Consider the following 19,290-nt stretch of genomic DNA (forward strand, 5'->3'; position numbering starts at 1 on the left):
TGACTTGGTCCTGCCTCTGCTCTCAATACAGGCTACAACACCAAAAGAATAAAACAACTTGTGATATTTAAGAGATTCACAGTTTCTTGCATTTATATTCTATGCATGTATAAGACATGAGAGACATGCGAGAAATGTCCTCTTGAGCATTCTGAAAGACGAGGCCGCCCACTTAGAGGGGAAAGAAGCAACACGACGGTTGTTCCTCATGAAAGCAGGCTCAGAGAGCACACCTCTCTAAATCCTATCTGTCTTCACTTTTGTCTCTGACATTTCTTTACTCCTTGACATTTCCTGTACTTGAATCTCTCTCCTGCTGCTCATAATCAATTCCCCTTCTCTGTAGCTGTTTTCTTACAATCCTCCCTCTTTGTCTCCACGCCTCTTGTCTGACATTACCCTGTTTTAACCTTGCCTGCCCCTCATCCGCTATTCTCCAGCCAGCATCTGCCTGCATGCATGTGGTGGGTGTAGTGTGTAATAGGATGGCACAGTAGGTGAGATTAAATTAGGCCAGTGTATAGGGATTACAACCCACTCAAAACCTGATCCCCTCCCACCCTCTGTAATCCAACCCTAATGAATATATCATGGCTGACACAGCAGATAAAGGGCCCGCGAGAAACTACAGTCACAACATCACCGAGACATGCGGAGGAGACAAAACCAGACAGCCTGTTTGCTTTGCATCACCTGCAGCACTTGAGGCCACTGTGTCTGTTCAAGTGGATGCTCATGTTTCATGCCCCATCTATTTCGGTTAGGGTTAATTCAAATGAAGTGTAGGTATAGAATTGAGAGGAGACAAGTGAAACAAAATCAATGTACTTAAACGTAAACACTCCAAATAAACAAGCCTTTAGGAAGCTGCAGAACACCTTCGAACCACAAATGTGTTTCATAGGTGAGAAAATGATGCGTGCCACTCAATGTCAAGCACATTCAACTCCAATGCTACAAAAAACACAGTGGTTATATGTTTGCACTCATGACTCTGCGTCTCTTAGCGGCAACACATCAAGTTCGAGGGAGCACAACCTTGATCAGTGAACTTGTGGGTGTGCTTCTGATGACTAGATATTCTCCAGCATAAACCTCAATGTCGCAATCTAGTCCAGCCTTTTAGGGAGCAAACAGAAGTCAGCTACTTGACGGTGATGATGACTCACTGCCAGAACGTAAATGTCCTTCAGGAGAACAGTGACTTTCAGCCTCAACACATTCAGTCATGACTGTCAAATACTATTTGTACAAGAGAGGCATCTGTAGGTATGAATGGTGGCCGAACACTGCCTTTCCACAGTCAGTCTAACCAGTTTTCGCTAAGCTTAAGTACTGGCAAAGAAAAAAAAACTGCAAGAATGAAAGTCATGCCAAGGACATTGAGAAACATCATAAAGGGGAATCTGAACACAGGTGAAGAATAAATTCCAACAGTAATGGAAAGAAAAAAGTTTTAGCAGAGCTGTGTGATGTAACTTTGTGAAAAGTAACAGTGCTAAAGTATCCTCCAGCTCTGATCCTACAGATACATCATGCCCCCAAGTTTCATTAAAAATGCAGCCGGCCTCTCGGCAACAAATCAATAAATTAGTAAACCAATGCTGTCATGTCCCCTCAATAAACAGCCTGCACAATGTAATCCAAGCCAGACTGGTACAATATTTCCCCAAAGTATCACAATATGGCCACAGTTATCTCTCATATTGTCCCTAATAATATTATTACCTTATTTACAAGCTCTAAATTTGCTATATGGAATTTCCAAAAGCACCCGAAGGCAACATAATGGAGGTTAGGTGGTGCTGTTGACCAATAACTTGGCTACTTTTAACCCACTGTCCATCTGGACTTATTTCTCTCATAGCAAAAGAGGGAAAGGACATATCTAACAGGACTACATTTATATTAACAACCAACAATTAGTATTTTTCATCCAAAAATATTTCAATTTAGCACTAAGATAACTGCTAAAACACTTCTTTGGTTCTCATTCAACATTAGCCGGCTAGCTAGGTAGTTCAAGCTAAGCTATCTCCTTACATAACATTAGCTAACACATACAATAACTTTACAGATAGCATTATATAATAGCATATAATTTTGTTTATACTTTTACTGCATAAAGCACAATAGATAATCAGAAAATTGCCAGGTTTACCAACTTTAATTCTTTAGAAATTTTGATCGAGGGGAGCAGGTAGTTTGGACTAACTAAAAGCTGTTTACCTAACTAACTATAAAATATACTATACAAGTGGAGGCTTTTGGTACTATTGCTACTACTACTACTACTGCTACTGCTGCTACTACTTAACTACTGATCACAGATGTAGATTTCAGGTGGGACACAGGGGACGGGTCCCCCTCAATATTTAGAACATGTGCAGCAGAGGACTTTTGGCAAAATTTTCGACAAAATTAGACATTTACACCATTAATTTGTGCAGAAAATTCACAAATTAGTGCGTAAAAATTCACCAGAATGCAGGAAATGAAATGTGGGATTTCTCAAAATTTCTAGTGGGACCCCCAGACTTAGACTGCTTAATATGTGTCCCTCCCCGGTGTTGAAACAAAACCTAAGCCCTTTATAATAATCATAACAATACTGATGACATATTTCGATTTATTTAAGTTTCTTCTTTTGGTTAAGTCAGTGTGTAACTTAATATCTGATAAAAAAAATTTGGAACTCTTTAAAATAAGTTATAAATCCTTACATAAATTTTGAAAAACATGAGCATTAACTAAAAGCTTCTGTATCAAATTAAATGATGAAGACCTTCAGAGTGGAAAGAATGACAGGCCAAATAAAAGCATTAATAATATTCTGTAAGGCAGAAAAGGTAGCAGGTTACATAACCAACTTTTTTTCAGTTAAAGCCATGAAACTTAGAGGTACTTACTGTATCTCACAGCAATGTGGCCATCAGACACTTGACATTATCTCTCCCAAATGAAAGGCAATAACCCAACATTGTTGTTGTATGTATAGTTAATGCATTCATGAGGTCATCTCACACTGGCCACTGTTAATAGTGAATCACGCATGCACGCAAATGCACAGAGAAAGCTCTTTGACAGTCAACAGAACACTTCATAGATGCAGTTGGGAAACACACTGGACAGAGGGTCAGTTTAGTCCAATTATAGTTACTGATGTGGACAATAAAGCCGTTCTGATAGAGCTGACTGTGGTGCAGATGGGAGTGACACTGAGGGGAATTCTGTGTTTTGCTGAGACAAAGACATCATTTTATCAGACAGAAAAAGGACGGCGACAGCATCATAAAGGCAAAGAGGAAGGTCAGACTTAAGAGTTTCATATCTCCCCTAATTTGTATTCAGTCTTATGTGTAGATTTATTGCTTTGCTGCTTTTCAGTCTGGCGCTTTATTTTAAACAATGCAGACTGAAGGAATTATAATTCACAGATTATTTGTTTGCACCATAATAAAAGTGATTTTTTTATTCCCTCATTTTAAGATATTTTTCAACAATATCTGGGGCCTCCAATTTCATTATTTGTTTGGCAGTAATTAATTTCTCTGCCGGTTTCAAGTAATATCCACTATGGGGTCCCAGTTTTGTAATTTTAACTGCCAATATCACATTTGTCACCCAGGGGAATTCGACAATTTCTCCTCTCTCATGCCATCACTTCTGAGAGCTGTAATAAGGTAATTCACTCTGCCAAATTAAATTCATTTCCATACATGACGCCTCTATTTGTGCCCTAGTCTCCATCACAGGTTCAATTGTATAATAGGGTCGGATTTATGAGTCTTTGTCTGAGAGCCTCTTTCTGGGAAGGCTAACAGGAGCCTCAGTCATTATTTTGATTAAGACCCCGATGTGGGCTTCTCTGTCCACCACAGCATGAATACTGATATGACATGTGAAACCAAAGAACTGCATGGGGGTAAGAGCAGAGGGAAGAATAGAGATACAGACGCAGTAAAAGGAAAAATGGATTACCCAGGTTGAAAGGTTTGCTCCAGCTGTCTAAGAAGAGAGAATGGGAGTCTTAAATGATGACTGGAACAAGGTGGTTCAGAGAAATTGCCATGACAGTCTTCTTCCAATTTGTCTCATCTTCCATAACAGCTTTTATCTTTTCACCATCTCCATACCATCCTGCTGCCTTTTAAATCAATCCTTTCCATCTTTAGGTTTTTTTCTCTCCCTGCCTGCCTCATTTCACCTCTGCAAATTTCATTCTCCCCTTTTGCTGGGTTGCTTCCCTCCTCCTCAAATCTCTATAATCATTTACCCGTGGCTGGCCTGTCAATCCATCTGACCCTTAGCTCCCTAAATCACCACAATGTATTCTCCACCAAACCCCGACAGCATGTCTACACAATCCCCCACTTGACACCCAGTGGGCTGACTCCCATCTGCACAGCCTAAATCAAACATCCTCCATGCTGCAACCAGGAGTGGTGAGGAGGGGGACTGACTCTACATCTTGACAGCATTCTGAAGGTGCACATGTGAGTGCGCGCACACACATGCACGGCATCAAAAAGGCACACGCACACCGGGAGATAACTCAAGAGAGCTCGCTCACAAGCCTTTGAATGTGTTTGTGAGTTTGTAACTTTACAACTATTATTCTCAAAGGAGGATGAAAAGGAAACCAGAGATGAAACAGTTATTGTTGACACTTCAGTCAAAAAGATACTTCTCTCTCTTAACCCTTATTTTACCCCGTCGCTGCTTTAATGGCTGAATCCCCAGAAAGTGGCGAGTGCGCTCTTTGATCAGTGGCAGACGCTTAAGTAATCAGGCCAGGGAGGCAACATTAGAGAATCTTTAATTTGGCGCAGTGCAACAGGATCTCTGCAGCTTGTATTTGCAGGGCGTTTGTTTGTGTGTGTTGACTAAGTTGTGCCTGTACAGATGTGTTTGTGTGTGTTGATGTATCTGTGTTTGGTGAGCAGCATGACTGGCAAAAGTACCCTGAGGCAATAACAGGTGGCTTAGGAGCAAAGGGCCAGCGCAGCACTGCTCTTTCCCGGAGTTGCTCCTAACTGGCAGATTGAGAGCAGATCTCCTCCTACACAACACCAGCTCTTCACTCAACTGCAGGACTAAAGACATTTGGAAACAGGCCAGTTTCTGACATTATCATCCTGTAAAAATTAATGGAGCAAAAGCATTAATATCTGACCACATACTGCAGGCCTTTTCTCTCATTATCTTCGTCAACCACAATCTGAATCCTCCTTGTAATCTTTTCGTCTTTTATTTCTATGCTTCCTTTTGCTACTGCCCATCCTCCCTCATGACCTTGCCCTTTTCTATATCCTACTTGATCCCTCCTTCTCTCTCTCTCTACTCTCTTCGGTACCTATAGCAGTGAACATGAATTAAAGGATGCTTTGCGTTTCAAAAGGAAGTCCACCTCCTTTATCTTTTTTATGTTGCTTACACCATCCTCCCCTGCCTTGTCTCTCTCTTTTCACTGCAGATTCCTGTCCCTCTCTACTCACATAAATCCCCGTTTCCATCCATCTCTTTGATGGAACAGCTCAATTAACCAGCCCGTGTCCAAGGGGAGATTACATTCTGCGCCATACTGTAGCAAGGGTAATCATACACTCCAAGTCTAGCCTGCTACGCCGACAACAACATCCCTGCTACTCTAGCAGCTCCAACCACCGCCAGGAGATCCGGCTGCCACTGCCATACAAACCCCACACTGCATTAAATAGTATGATAATGTGACCAGCAGTGGGTCTCTGGGGCATTGCTGCCACGGAGAGGATGCACACACACACACAAACAAACACACACATACACACACTCATTCACTCCAACACGCCCTCTTCAGCAGCAGCTGTATCTTGATCTATTGTGTGAATGTGTGCAGTGCAGTATGTTTATGGATGTTGTACAGATGGTAACAAGTCATTGTCAGGCGCAGTGCCTTCCCTCCCCTCCAGTCCCCTGACTGGGTTCATCTGGGACAAGCTGCAGGCTACTGAGGCATGGAGGGAGGGAGGGAGGGAGGGCGAGAGGAAGGGAGAGCAGGTTCAGTACACCACTAGCACACACATGCACTCACATGATATGAGCAGATGCACCAAGATACCCACACATATACATATCTTTGTGCATCTGGTCATATTTTCTTGAGTCTGGTCATATCAGCAGGATGGGAGTGCATGTCATGAGCAAATGCACAGATATATACTCACCCACAAAAAACCCAGATAGGTACAGACAATCTACAGACGAAACAAGCTCATACAGCCTTTAGCAGCTGCTTCTGGCAATACTGTTTTCTACATCATTAACACAACTGGTGGAACATTGTCTATTTTCTGCCATTGCGTAGAACAGATGTGTAACAGGCCGCAGAGGGTGACAGCAGGCAGCTGTATGGCATACAGCCAGGTGAGCGCCTGCTTTTCATGGGCACACCTCCACATAGTCTGCTGCGAGCGCTGCCCCACCCTTTTTTTCCACTTCCCCTGATATCTCCTTCCAAATAAATATCTCTCTCACTGTCTGTCTCCTGTTGATATCTGAATCTCTCCTTCTTTCTTCCCCCTTTCCAGTCCTTTTTTTAGATTATTTCTATTTCTTCCCTCCAAGGTCTGTAGTTTCAGGTTACCCTGCTCTGGCAAACAGACCCACTGCAGCTGCAGGAGATAAGATTGGTAGACTAGAAAATTGTTGTAGTCTGCTCCACTGTGCTGTTCGCCGTACAGCTGAGTTTCGGCCCCCACATCAATGAAAATCGTAGCAGCACATTGCATTCATGGGCAGTACTTAACATTAAGCCACTCAGCTATTAGCTGGGGGAGGGGAATGAGGAGAGAAAATGAATTTTCATATTAAAGTAGCAAGGCAAAGCATGTCATTTGCCTATCAGTTTGCAGAAAAATGCACAATGCAAAAATTTATTGTATGGGGGCATATTTAAAGTACATTTGCATGATATATTTTTCACATTTGGCAGGAAATTGTAAAGAAGGGCTGTCTGTACATTTCTGCGATGGTTCTATCGTAATGCAACAGATTTAAAGTGCAGTTCAATACACTTTGCAGTTATTAAAACACAAACTCAATCACCACGTTTCTCTTAAGACAAGTAATCAAAATTAAATCTAGTTTTCTACCAACAAAAATCCCCAAGCCTTAGCCGATAACAACAAAGTGTAAGATTGTCTTGTAATCTGGCCAGTGAGGCGGTACAATGGCACACAGCAATGCTGTATATTTAATATTAATGTCAGAGGAGACCCTGTTGCATGCAAAGCACTGGATGCTCAATCGGCATGATTAATACACGAAAAAAACAGAAAGAACATTTTCTCTAAAGTAATCTGCACCAACAGGTTATCCATGCCACCTGGCTTCAATATGCAAAATTTCTTTATGCGGTTCAAATTAATGCAGTGTTACAGGGTAGTATAATTAATCACAACCCCCACTACCACTGAAACGAATAAGTGTTTTGAAATTCATTGAAGTATTATTTTTTCAGTCTAAGTGTGTTGAAAAAGATGTAGTTTTATAGTTTTTCTAAACATCAACACACCTGAGGGGAGCAGGATAAACGCTGTTAAAGTGATTTACAAGAACCAGACTGTCGTCTTTACTGCCGAAGCAATGTGAGGCTAAGGTGCGATTCCATAACAAGCCACCTCCACCTAACAGCCTAATTAATCCGCTCACCAGCTCTCTCCCGCTCTCATTCTGTTTACTGACAAACTGCCCGTCTCACTACAGAAACATCCTCTTACCTTCACAGTGATGTTCCTCTCCTCTGGCAACTCCTTGGGTCCTTTTTTTTCCTCCCCTCTTCCTTATCTACTTGTGTCTTTTCTTCCTCTTCTCTATGAAATTGATTGTGCCCCTCTCCTCTCTGCTGATGCTGCAGTGATAGAAAAACACACCCTCCTTTGGACGCGCTCTCTCTCTCTCCCTCCCTGACTCTCATTGGCTGCCTGTTAGAGGTGACATCACCCTTCTTCTTTGCCTGCCTCCCTCCCTCCTCCTCCTCTGTTCCCTCCCTCACTCTCTCTTCACCTCACTCTCTGTGGATTCTGACCATTCCTTTATTGTAACCCCCCAACTCCCCCCTCCTCCTTCCTGTCCTCTATCTATTCCCTCTGTCCTCTTCTTCCTCCCTGTATACAGTCTGGATTAGTAGGTCCAGCTTCTCTTATTACTGCTCTAATATTCAGCCATGCAGTGCCACGCATAATAATGCATACTGTACCTTAGCATAGAGCACACAGCCTATGGACCAGCACTTATTCTCTCCTCTCCTCCGGCACCAGTCCAAGAGCTAAAAGACTACAAAGGTGAAATAATGACTGTAGCAGGTTTTTGTGTTGGTAATCTCTATGCTCCACTGGGCCCAACTTCCATAAGCTCTTTTAATTCATTCTGCCACTAAGACATCCAATGGGCTTCAGTTCATTACAGTGCAATCAAAGGCATGACTGGGATGAATGTTACGTAATGCTGGTGGATAAAAATGTGTCAGGAATTACTGCGGTCTCTTATCTGAGTCTGGGGGGGGCGGGTCGACGAGATGCCGAGATGCGCTGATTTCAGGGTAATAAAGGGCTGCGTAATCCAGGCGTTGTCTGCCTGTGTTTGCTGTTGTGACTAGATAAATGTCATCAGGTGCCTGTGATCCAGCAAACACAATGACAGAGATCAACAGATGATTTGTTTTTCATGCTTTCACCTCTTTGTGTCTTGATTACTGTGGATTAATGTGTCAGTCAGTTGGCCTTATATCTCCCCTCCAGCTCGTCTAAAATCCAGCTATACAAAAGTGAATCTGCTTTTACTTTCTTTTAGAGCAATGTGTGGACTGGCACCAGTTTATATTTTAAACCCCCCAAGTCCCTATTCCACCTCCAAAACCCCTTTAGATCCTCTACACAATTATTCTTTTCAATTCCATGCTTTCAGTTAAAATCCAAAACTCACTGAGCTTTTCCCACTGCTGCCTGCAGACTGTTGAACAGTTTACCTCTCTCTGTTAGGAGGATTTTTTCTGTCTTTCTATTCTATTAAATTTGTTTATGTACAAAAACATCCATATGAAGCAAAGACATGATATGGTTTGTGCCAGATTTAACAACTATGTGCGTTCCATCTGCAATCCCTCAGCAAGTACAAACAAACACTGCAAAATACAATAAATACTAACTGCAGTGTTACTGAGTTTACTCAGTTGTTGGTGTGACTAAATGATTTGCTTTTATTCCATGTTTCTAACACACTAGTGGCATGGCTCCCTGTATCGTGTTAGTCTGTTAATTGGTTGGTCCACCACTTTGGTCCAGACTGAAATATCTTGCCAGGAAATTTTGTACAGATATTAATCTTCCCCCTTAGGGTAAATTAACTTTGGTGATGAATCCTGCTGACTAAAGTGATCCCTGGACTTTTTCTGGAACGCCACCATTTGCAGTTTTGAATTAAACGCATAAACTGTGTAAAATAGTGAATGTATCTACTGTGACTCAGTGGTTTGTGGACTCCCATTCTGAGGCCTCAAGTTCGGCATTTAGGCCTCCGCCATCTTCTTTTTTGAGCCAAAGCTGACCTTGTTTGAATGAGGTGGAGCTGAGTGAGAACCCAGGACACTATTAGCAGACAGCCTGTGAATCAAAGCACCCACGCCTTTAATTATGTGTAACTTTTAGCCTTAATAAAATTTAAATGGGGGAGTTGCATAAAAATTCGCCCCCTGTACAGTCGTCATGAACGAGGCTAGTAGTCATAGAGACCAAAACTGTTTTTTGTATAAGGCTGTAAACATGTTTAAGTTGGACATTTTAACATGGGGGTCTAAGGGGATTGACTCGCTTCTGGAGCCAGCCTCAAGTGGTCGTTCAAAGAACTGTAGTTTTTGGCACGTTCATGTTGCAGGAAAAGGACCATTCCCCCCTGGCCCACATTCGTTTGAAGTCGCAGATCACAGAGTGATCCCATCACATGGTATTTAGTTTATCTAATTTTAATCATCTAACTGTATTTCTAATGTCAATTTGTGCTGCACGCTTTGCATAATATTTGTTGTTTTTCTGTGTGTGCCTTACAGATAAACAGACTTGAATAAGAATGCATGATACTCACTCTGTTGTAGACTTGACAGCGCTGAAACATAACAATACACAAACACTGATACACAAATGAACTTTGATCTCTACCTGAAATTAGAAAGGAGAAGGAAAACCAAGGATCCAGATGAGAAACAGACGGACATGAGGAGACAAACACACTCACTCTACACTTGTTCCTAAAAATAAAGTACTCACAACCATTCAGGTAACTGGGGCAGCACCATGTCCACTCAGAAAACCCCGTTCCCACTGAGCTGCTGTAGTTTTTCTTTGTGCCTGTCCAACCTGAGGGAGCCAGCCTGCCCATCTGCCACTGGTGCCTGCGGATATGCCAGGCATGCAGACAAAAGCTGTCACAGGAGCAGACAGCATGGGAATAATGATTGATGACGCCAGTTTAGATAGGTGAGAACCTTTGCCATTATCCTCAGGAGAGGCGGGATGGCTGAAGAAAGGCTGAGAGTTCAGGGTCAAAGCCATGGCTGGATGGATGCCAGGAGCAGAGACAAAAACTGGGTGAGAATATGGAAAATGGACATGACAATGATAGATTAATCAAATACAGTTGTTATTTTACATTAAAGAAGTAATCGGTTAAATTTCTGTAAAATTTTTTAGGCAGACCCTGAAAAGTCAGGAATGAAAAAAAAGGAAAAGGTTGGTGGTCCATCATATGTTTTATATGTTTTATTATTATATGATGATTTAAGGACTGAACTTTTTTTGTAAAATGTTTCTCTGAATGAATATTTATTGAAAAAAAAAAATAAAATAAATAAAAACAAACCTGAACTGTGGTTTTGGAAGGGAACCTTTGTTTGTGTCAGGTTTTATTGCGGAGACAGAAGACAAAGTTCTTTCTTTGCAATAAAACATTATGTATATGTCTGACAAATGTTTCCTCTTATTTACTAAAAAACTAATTAAGATAACATAAAGGTGATTTTACTGTGTGGAAAATGGGTTTTCCTTTATCATCAGGAAGTTATTAGTACCTAATGGTCAATGTTGTTCTCAACTGGAACCACTGTCTGACTCACTTCATATCTAAAGCCTCTGTTCAGGTCAAGCAATTAAAACATAAACCAACACTGTATTATTTAGAAGGCAACTGCAAGTGGAAGATGTAGGAAAATTAGTGTCCAGCTTGTAGGAAGTCTCACTCAGACTGATCAATAGTGATAATGTCTCTCCTGTCTCTTTCTAATTGTTTCACCTCCACATAGCCAGAGTCTCATGTTAAAGGGTAGGTCCATTATTTTTGGGGTTCCTGAGCTTTTTTTATAGGTTCTGTTGCTTTACAGTAGTGTTGCATATGTATTCAAATCCGAACATTCAAATTTTGGTCGAAATGCATATGTTTTAGTGTCAAAATACTATTACCCCAAGCCCTTCTACGTGACCTGACATAACTTTCTGCATGATGACGTCGCTACATATAAACCCCCTAGCTCACCTTAAGCCAGGCCTTCTTTGAGATTTGTGTGTTATCAATTTCCCAAATAACCTTTATTCTCTAACCCACTAACCAGCGCTGAAGCTGAGCAATGCACTGCTGTGGACGCCACATTAGTTCGGATCTGATAGTCGCACAATAACACAAACAAACTAACTGACCAAAGCAGCAGTAGACCAGCAACTCCTGTGTTCTGCAGGGTAAAATTACTGCTTTTGTCAAGAGTCTGGTGGCTTTGAAGAGAGCAATGCAGTGGTGTCAGTTTCCATGGGTATAAGGGCTGTCTAGTGGCAAGGTTAAGTGGTGAAAATATTCTAAATATAGCTTACACTTAAACTAGTACTTAATTTTTTTGGGTGGTCCTATTTTTAGGTTGCTATTGGCTAAAACATGTTATGCTCTTGTTCCCCATCCACAGCAGTACATTACTTAGCTTCTGTGTTGGTACTCCTGTCTGCTTCTCCAAACTGGGAACAAGCCACCTGCCATCTACTATAGGTAATACACTAACTATGGATAAGTATCTCATACAACCACACTTACAAAAAAGATCAGGATTAACCCTTTCAATTATTATTAATATTATTAGCGCCCTTACCTATGTCCCGGAAAACCCGGAAACAAATGCAAATGGAGTCAACTTTTAATGAGAAACTCAAACAGGAGAGTAAACCCACCTCCCTGACCTCTGTAGTATAAACTTATCTGTGAGGAGACATTTACCTCAGCTGTCACTCCCTCATGCAGTAGCTACTAGCCAGGCCTTCGCTCAAAACCATTCATCTGTGAGAGACTTCTTACTTGCCCTTGCAAAAGCTCTGTGCTCATTTTCCTTCCTTCCGACTCCACCGTAGGTGAGTCAGCTGGCAGACTGGCGGGAGAGATGGAATGATATGTGAGGAGGGAGACGGGAAGGTGGAGCGAGAGAGGGAAAGGGAGAAGAAGGGAAGGCTATGAATGAACAACTTAAAAGTCCGGAGCTGCAGGAAAAACAGATGCAGTCAGCAAAAGAGAGAGAGAGAGAGAGAGAGAGAGAGAAAGAGAGAGAGAGAGAGAGAGAGAGAGAGAGAGAGAGAGAGAGAGAGAGGGAGGGACAAGTCCATCAGTTTAAAAAGCAAGGAGACAGAGGCAATATAGTAAATGGCTGCAGTATGGGTGTGGAGGTTCAGAGAGAAAGGGAAGGAAGTAGGACTGAAATGGAGAGCACAACAGATTAAAGCAGAGAGGGATAAGAGAAGTAAGGAAGGTGTGGTGGACACATAAATATATAAAGACAGGTGTCAATAAAAGCTACAAAACCAGACACTGTTGGCATCCCCTCAAAGACTCAATTGATCTCTGAAAGAAGAACATTAGCTAAAAGCCCTTCAGCTCTGGGAAAACAGGCTGTATGGACACAGGAGGAGCCACATCAGGCCAAATCTACGACAACACTGACGCAACAGCTGCAGCACTGGAGGAGTAACAACTGGCTGCAATAAAATCTAACAGAGAGAATAACAAGACAAGAATGAAATGTTTAACTGTAATGTTAAAATGTAAAAAATGTGCATGAGACAAAACAGGGAGCATCTTTGAGCAGATGGAAAATGCCAAAGGAAGTAGAATGGACACAAAAAGAACCAAATTCCTAATTCATGAGAATTCATCATGAGTGTTGGAGTCTTGTCCACTGGAGTTCATTGTCCGCTGGAGTTCATTATCCACTGGAGTTCATTGTGCAAACATTTCCAGGCAAAAGCCGGATTACACAAAATCAGGAAGTTTCAACACAAGAAAAAACTGAATTATCAACCTCCTGACCCAAACACACAGTCAGAGGAAGAACAGTCTCTGTTCTGTTGCACAACAAAAATTGAGAAATACAAACAAAAGGGGGAAGAAAAGGACAAAGTAGACCCAAAATTCCAGCCCAGTTCTCTCTTCAATATTTCAGTCAACAAGTTTTAAATCAAAAATCCAACATAAGACAGCAATGATATTAATAATTAAAGACTCAATGCTCACTCTCTGAATTCCTGTTTTAATTTAAAGTTTCTGAGACTGATCCAAGACCAGCTTTATCATTTAGCTGCCTGGAGTTTGTAAATACAACAACTTTAGGGCTAACAAAGGGACAGATATTCAATAAGATTATTATTACTTGTTCTTCTATTGTGTTATCGGTTACATTTAATCAGTTTGTATTGTTTATTAATGTCTGCTTCTGCATTATTGAAAAAAAGCACATAGTCAAAGCTGTTTACTATTCAATATAACAGAGTAAATTGGTTCAAATTGAAGTGTTTTCCTCAGTGCTGTAAAAATAAAATGTGTGTCTAAGCTGGGAACATTTTTAAAGCCTCCTGTTGGTCCCTCTAAAAATCAACTTCTCCCTGGCAACAAAAGTATTTTTGCAGCCTTAATAATTTTCCAGCGACTACACCAACTGCTCCACCTGGGAAGAAGCTGTTGTCACATAAGTGGTCTAACATCGTACAGAGGGCCAGAGGTCAGGTCAACTGATCCATTTAAAGTGAATCAAAAACTATAGTAAGAAAGAAATGCAAAACATTTGCAGCTTCCTGCTTCTCACACGTGAGGATTTCAAAGATTTTTTCCACATAGGACAATATTACATGTCACAGTGGGAAAACCACAGGCGTGAAACATAAAATTAATTAGGACTGAATTCCATTTAGTTTCAGGGTCCTGGTATTATGCATGCTGGCTCACTACCATCCATCATTAATGTTATCAGTAACACTTTCTGCTACAGCATGTGACTATAATCAAAGTGAATATTTTAACTATTTTCTAAAAGAAAAAGAAAAAAAAAACACAGAAAATTTCTACAATAAAAAAATGCTATTGCAAAATAACCATTTGCTGCAGCCTTAGTCTGGACTGCTGCTCTGGAGTGTGCAGGTAACACAGGGTTAAAAGAAAGTATACCAAAGTGAGAACGTGTTGAGAGTGTTGAGAAGGTGCTTGGAGCCATAGCGAGTGACAGAAAAAGATAAAAAGATAACAGTGAGCCAACAGTATATGAAGGGGGGCGAGAGGGGTAAAAAAAGAGCGTTGATGTGACAATTTTGCAGAGAAAGAGAGAGGTGACAGGCCAAAGATAGAACAAGAGTGAGAAGTGGGCAGTCAGAGGTATATTCAATGACTCTCTGCTCCTACAGGGCCTGTCCACTGACAGCACAGGTTTGATGTGGCCGGCGATAGGAGAGTCATTGATCCAGTTAAAGTCATTAGGTGGCCAGAAGGTCAGCCAGCCGTCGCTGACCTGCTGTTAATCACTCACTAATTGACGGGAAATGACTCTGATTTAGTTTCCTGCCATGCTTAGAGTGGCTCGGCTGCCAGATATGACCAGCACTTCACTCACCAGAACACATCTAATTAAGCATGTTAACTGCATGTAAATAGCAATGAGTGAGCCTCAGGACAAACAGTGCTACACCAAAGGTTAGAGCACCATCAATGATAAGCTGTTGTTAGTCAGAAATGGCAATTTGCAGCTTATGTAAAGTCAAATGGTCATCATTGATATTCAAACTGAGGTTTTGCATAGACTTTGTCACTGCACAAACTGCGTGCCATGTTGTTAAAGCAAAGGAATGACTGTGATAACTAGTTTACTGTCTTCCACTTCCAAGGCTTTTTCTTCTAAAAATAGAAATGACCCTTTGCTGTCCTTTATCTTGTATTACAATGCACCATGGAGGAATTACATCATGCAGTGATTTGCATTTTTTTAATACAGTGTAATAAGGTAGCAACAAAAATGTCACTAGGAGGAGCGCACTGTGAACATTTCCATGCTATATTTACAGATAAATAAGCTGTTTATTTCGATGATGCCATCAAACCCCACTGCAATTATTGCCTCCTGCTTTATTACATCTCTCTCAGTGGCGCAACAATATTGCTTCTGCAAATGATAACCTTCAGCAGTTGACTACATTACATGATCTGTGATATGGGCTGCATTTCATGCAGTGGCTTACCGCCTTTAAAATGCCACAAGCTGCCCACTGCTGTGCCACTGAGGGGAGGTGAGGGAGAAGCTTGAAGGGGAGAGGGTTGCAGATGCAATGTGGTAAATAGATGGCGACCACAGATACTTGGAAGCTCAGAGGTAATAATGGCTATGACCTTTACAGTAGACAGACTGTCACTTCTGGTTTGGGTCTGGATGGTGCGGTCCCTGCTCATGTGTCTGTGACCAAAGGCCAGTCTACGTGCACCCACCTGAGCCCAACTTTTTCCACAGCTGACTCTCCGCTCCTCCCTGAAGGACCGAATGCACACAATGCACAGATATTTCAGTATTTGAAAGACAAGGCAAAAGATTTGTCTCTACAGTCATTTCTGCTGCTCTCCTCCCCGCTCTTGGTCCTCAAAGGCAGAGCAGAGATAGCAGCCTAATCAGGAGGTGATGACAAACCCGACAGTTTCACAACAGCACATAACACCCTCCCTAACCCATCACACTGCTGTCAAAACTGAGGGCCGCTCCTGTCCACCTTGATATGTCAAGCCTCTCCTTTATTTATACATTAGGAGCACATGGCTCACAATATTTGCTGCAAGAAATTCTAAGAGCGCAGAAAAATATGACAAAGCACAACATCATGACTACAGAATGAGTCTGATTATCAAGTTTCCACTGGGATGCTTTATATTTGGAGCATCATGAATAAACCACAGCAAATTAATGGGAAGAAACAATGACAAGCTGTCAGAGTGGTGCTCACACCCTGTAAATAGCAACACTGCTAACTGGTTTCTGCTGCAAATGAAGCCAGTGTTAACTGATTATGAATATTCATCATTCCTCACCTTTTCCCTTTGGAAGATCAAGAAACTGGGAAGGAACAGACCAGGATGATGAATTCTGCAAAGGAAGGGTTAAGCACTATCATCAATTTCCGTCAGAATAAATATCTCTCAAGCTAATTAGAAACATTCAACCAATTACTCTAATGAACTGATTTTGTCCCGTTGCCCATTTGGGCTCTGTGCTAAAGAAGCCTTTTATCATTTTGCTCTTGCACTGTAATATTGTGATTTATTCCAGAGACGCTGAAGACAGCAGCGGTAAAATGTATTAGGCTGGGAGCTTTCTGGCTCATGCACAAACTAGTCATTATTAATCAACTCCACTGGCCTTCATTTCCTCCTCAGCTCCACTAGCACTGATGAGGACAGATCACTATTGTTGTTGCACTTTGTTTACTCCCAACAAGTTCTTATATTTTAATATAGTCGCCACACTGATTTCTGCGGCCTTTAAAGCAATTTACTAGCCATTTATTTCTCATATTGTAGTATGAAAGAAAAGCTGAGGTACCATAGTCTGACAAATTCTGAATTCGTCACACTGTTACTCACATGCAGACTAAAGGCATCAGTGGCCCCAAACACACAAATAATTTCAATCCTTGCAACAGTCACCCCTAAATTGTTCCTGGAGCATGAAATGGAAAACATCAGAGTGACTTTGCTGGAAACCAAAATGCACTGACATGGAGAAAGCGTGACAGGGAACATCATGTTCACTCTATGTAGTCTGATGATCCCCACCCAGTGGAGGGGCTGGCACAGTGCATTGCAACAGCTCATTTGGCAACACAGCTGATATCTCCATCTGTAACTGACAGTTACAGGAAAGATATTTCTTCAATCTTCAACAGGAAATCTAAAATCCCCTGAGTAGCAGAAAAGTCAACCCATTTGTTGGGAAATGTATCGTGAAATCCTTTGCTAAGCAAATTCCCTGCATGATTTAATTATCTTTCCTCTTTAATTGCAAATCAAAGCCTCCACACAGCAACAGATGCTTACAGAATATGTAAATCAGGTGAGGCCAAAGAAAATTACGTGTGCTTCATACATGAAGGAGGGTAGGGGGGGCAAAAACCTGGTTAGGCAATGTCCTGTAAAACCAGGTCTTACTGTGGGGTCTAAAATCCCTGCATGACAGCACTGTAATTTCATTTATCACGCCTCAGCACACAGCAAATCAGACATGGACACTCCTTATTCTGCAACCTGTGTGTAGGTTTTTCGGTTGGGGTGGGGGAGGGTCAAAGAAGCAGTGAAGGAACACCTGCAGTTGTGGTGCTGGAGATTCGATTTCCACTGTTGTAGTGAGTCTTCAAGTGGAACAAATTCACCACGCAAGAGCAGGTAAAAGAAGATGGATACACAGGGGAGGACTGAGAGAAAAAGAGGGAATGTTAGGTGCAAACTGCAAGGAGTTCAGAGGAGAAGCGTAGAGCCAAACAAGGAAGGAAACCCAGAGAGGCAGAACAAACATAAGTATTCCTTAACTGGATATTGTGGCTGCACAGAGCGCAGAAAGCAATCAGCTCTAAATCCTCGCTGACATTAAAGAGTTTCTTCATGAAAACAGGGAGTGTTACCGGGTATGAGCAGTTTACTATTCAACTGTTTGCACGAATTGGTTTTAGGTAAACTTTGGATTTAAGTCTAAACATCCTTAAACTCTTTGTAGGTGGTGGGTAATAATTATGTGGACTGATAAAGAAAAAAAATGCACAACTTGTTCATTCCCAACTGACCCTTCGCCCCCCATGTGCCTTTGTGATGAACTGTCAAGCAGTTGGCACAACATTGAGCCCACACTGTAACGAACTGCATTTCCTGCAGAAATATCATCAGCAGTTTCAGAGAGAAGCAGACAGAGGGGTCTACAATATGTGTTTGAAGGATATATTCAGATGTCAAACTGGCTCAGCAGCAAAAACTGGTTAAAAAGATGAAAGTAGAAGCTAAAGCCTAACGTACAGATCACAGTGTAAACATGAACCACCACATCACCTGGTAATCAAGACAGAAGACAATGAATATAAAGGGAAACTTCGCTAATATTTAACTCGCTGTGTGGTATCACAGTGTGTGCAGGTGAAAGGTGTTTGGATTCCGCCCACGCTGATGCCAGTGCCCGGACCTCTGCTGCCAGACCTCTGCTGCCAGACCTCTGCCTTTGAATGGGTGGGGAGCTCTGTGGGAAACCAAACAACTCATGTGCACACACTGCGACGACACAGCTGGTTGAAATTCAGCAAAGTTTCCCTGCTTCCCTTCACTGGTTCCTGGAGAGCAGAGTACGTCTTAATTCACTGTTAAAATCAATAAATAGCAAAAGCAGCATATGTATTCAGTAGGCTATATCTTCAGTAGCTTTCAGGGTTTGATTTTGGTTTTGAAATGGGGAAGAAACGCATACTTCCTTCCAACCTCTCCAGGTAACAAGTGTCATTAATACATGTGCCCCAGGCGCAACATTTAGCTCCAAATCCACAAAACCAGCCTGAAAATAAAGAATATTTTTGACAATTGAATTAGAGTCTGTGGAGCACAGCCGTGTTGTTGTCGGAACCTCGTCGGAGTTGGCTGATGCTATACTACGATTGGCAAGCCTGTGTTCAAGGGGCGGCACCTAGCGAAGGGTCCAGTCTACCATTACCAGGTATTGTATGGCAATGTTATATGTAGGCTACATAATTGACCTTTCAACCAGAAGATGTTCTCCAGACAGAGCATTATCAAAAGTCAAAACGATGTCAGGTTTTTTTTTGTTTATTCATTTTTTGTTGTAAAAAAAAAAAAAAAAAAAAAAAAATCTGGGAGACTATTGCTATCCTGGTCTACTTTGAGAAGTACAGGGATAGAAGGGGCTACTTAATAAATTCATCATCTCATTGCACCAGT

General features: G+C 41.7%; 1 protein-coding gene across 3 annotated transcripts in view; it reads right to left on the bottom strand.

Annotated features, from left to right (window-relative positions):
- The window catches only part of l1cama (L1 cell adhesion molecule, paralog a), a 48,579-nt gene extending 40,669 nt beyond the window's left edge, over positions 1 to 7,910 (bottom strand). For all 3 annotated transcript variants that reach the window (XM_033628727.2, XM_033628726.2, XM_033628725.2), the window contains exon 1: positions 7,761 to 7,910. The gene's annotated coding sequence lies outside the window, so the exon portion shown is untranslated. The remainder of the gene's footprint in view (positions 1 to 7,760) is intronic.
- Between the last annotated feature and the right edge of the window lie 11,380 nt (positions 7,911 to 19,290).

The sequence above is a fragment of the Epinephelus lanceolatus genome, chromosome 8 (assembly GCF_041903045.1).
Source record: "Epinephelus lanceolatus isolate andai-2023 chromosome 8, ASM4190304v1, whole genome shotgun sequence".
Lineage (NCBI taxonomy): Eukaryota > Metazoa > Chordata > Actinopteri > Perciformes > Serranidae > Epinephelus > Epinephelus lanceolatus.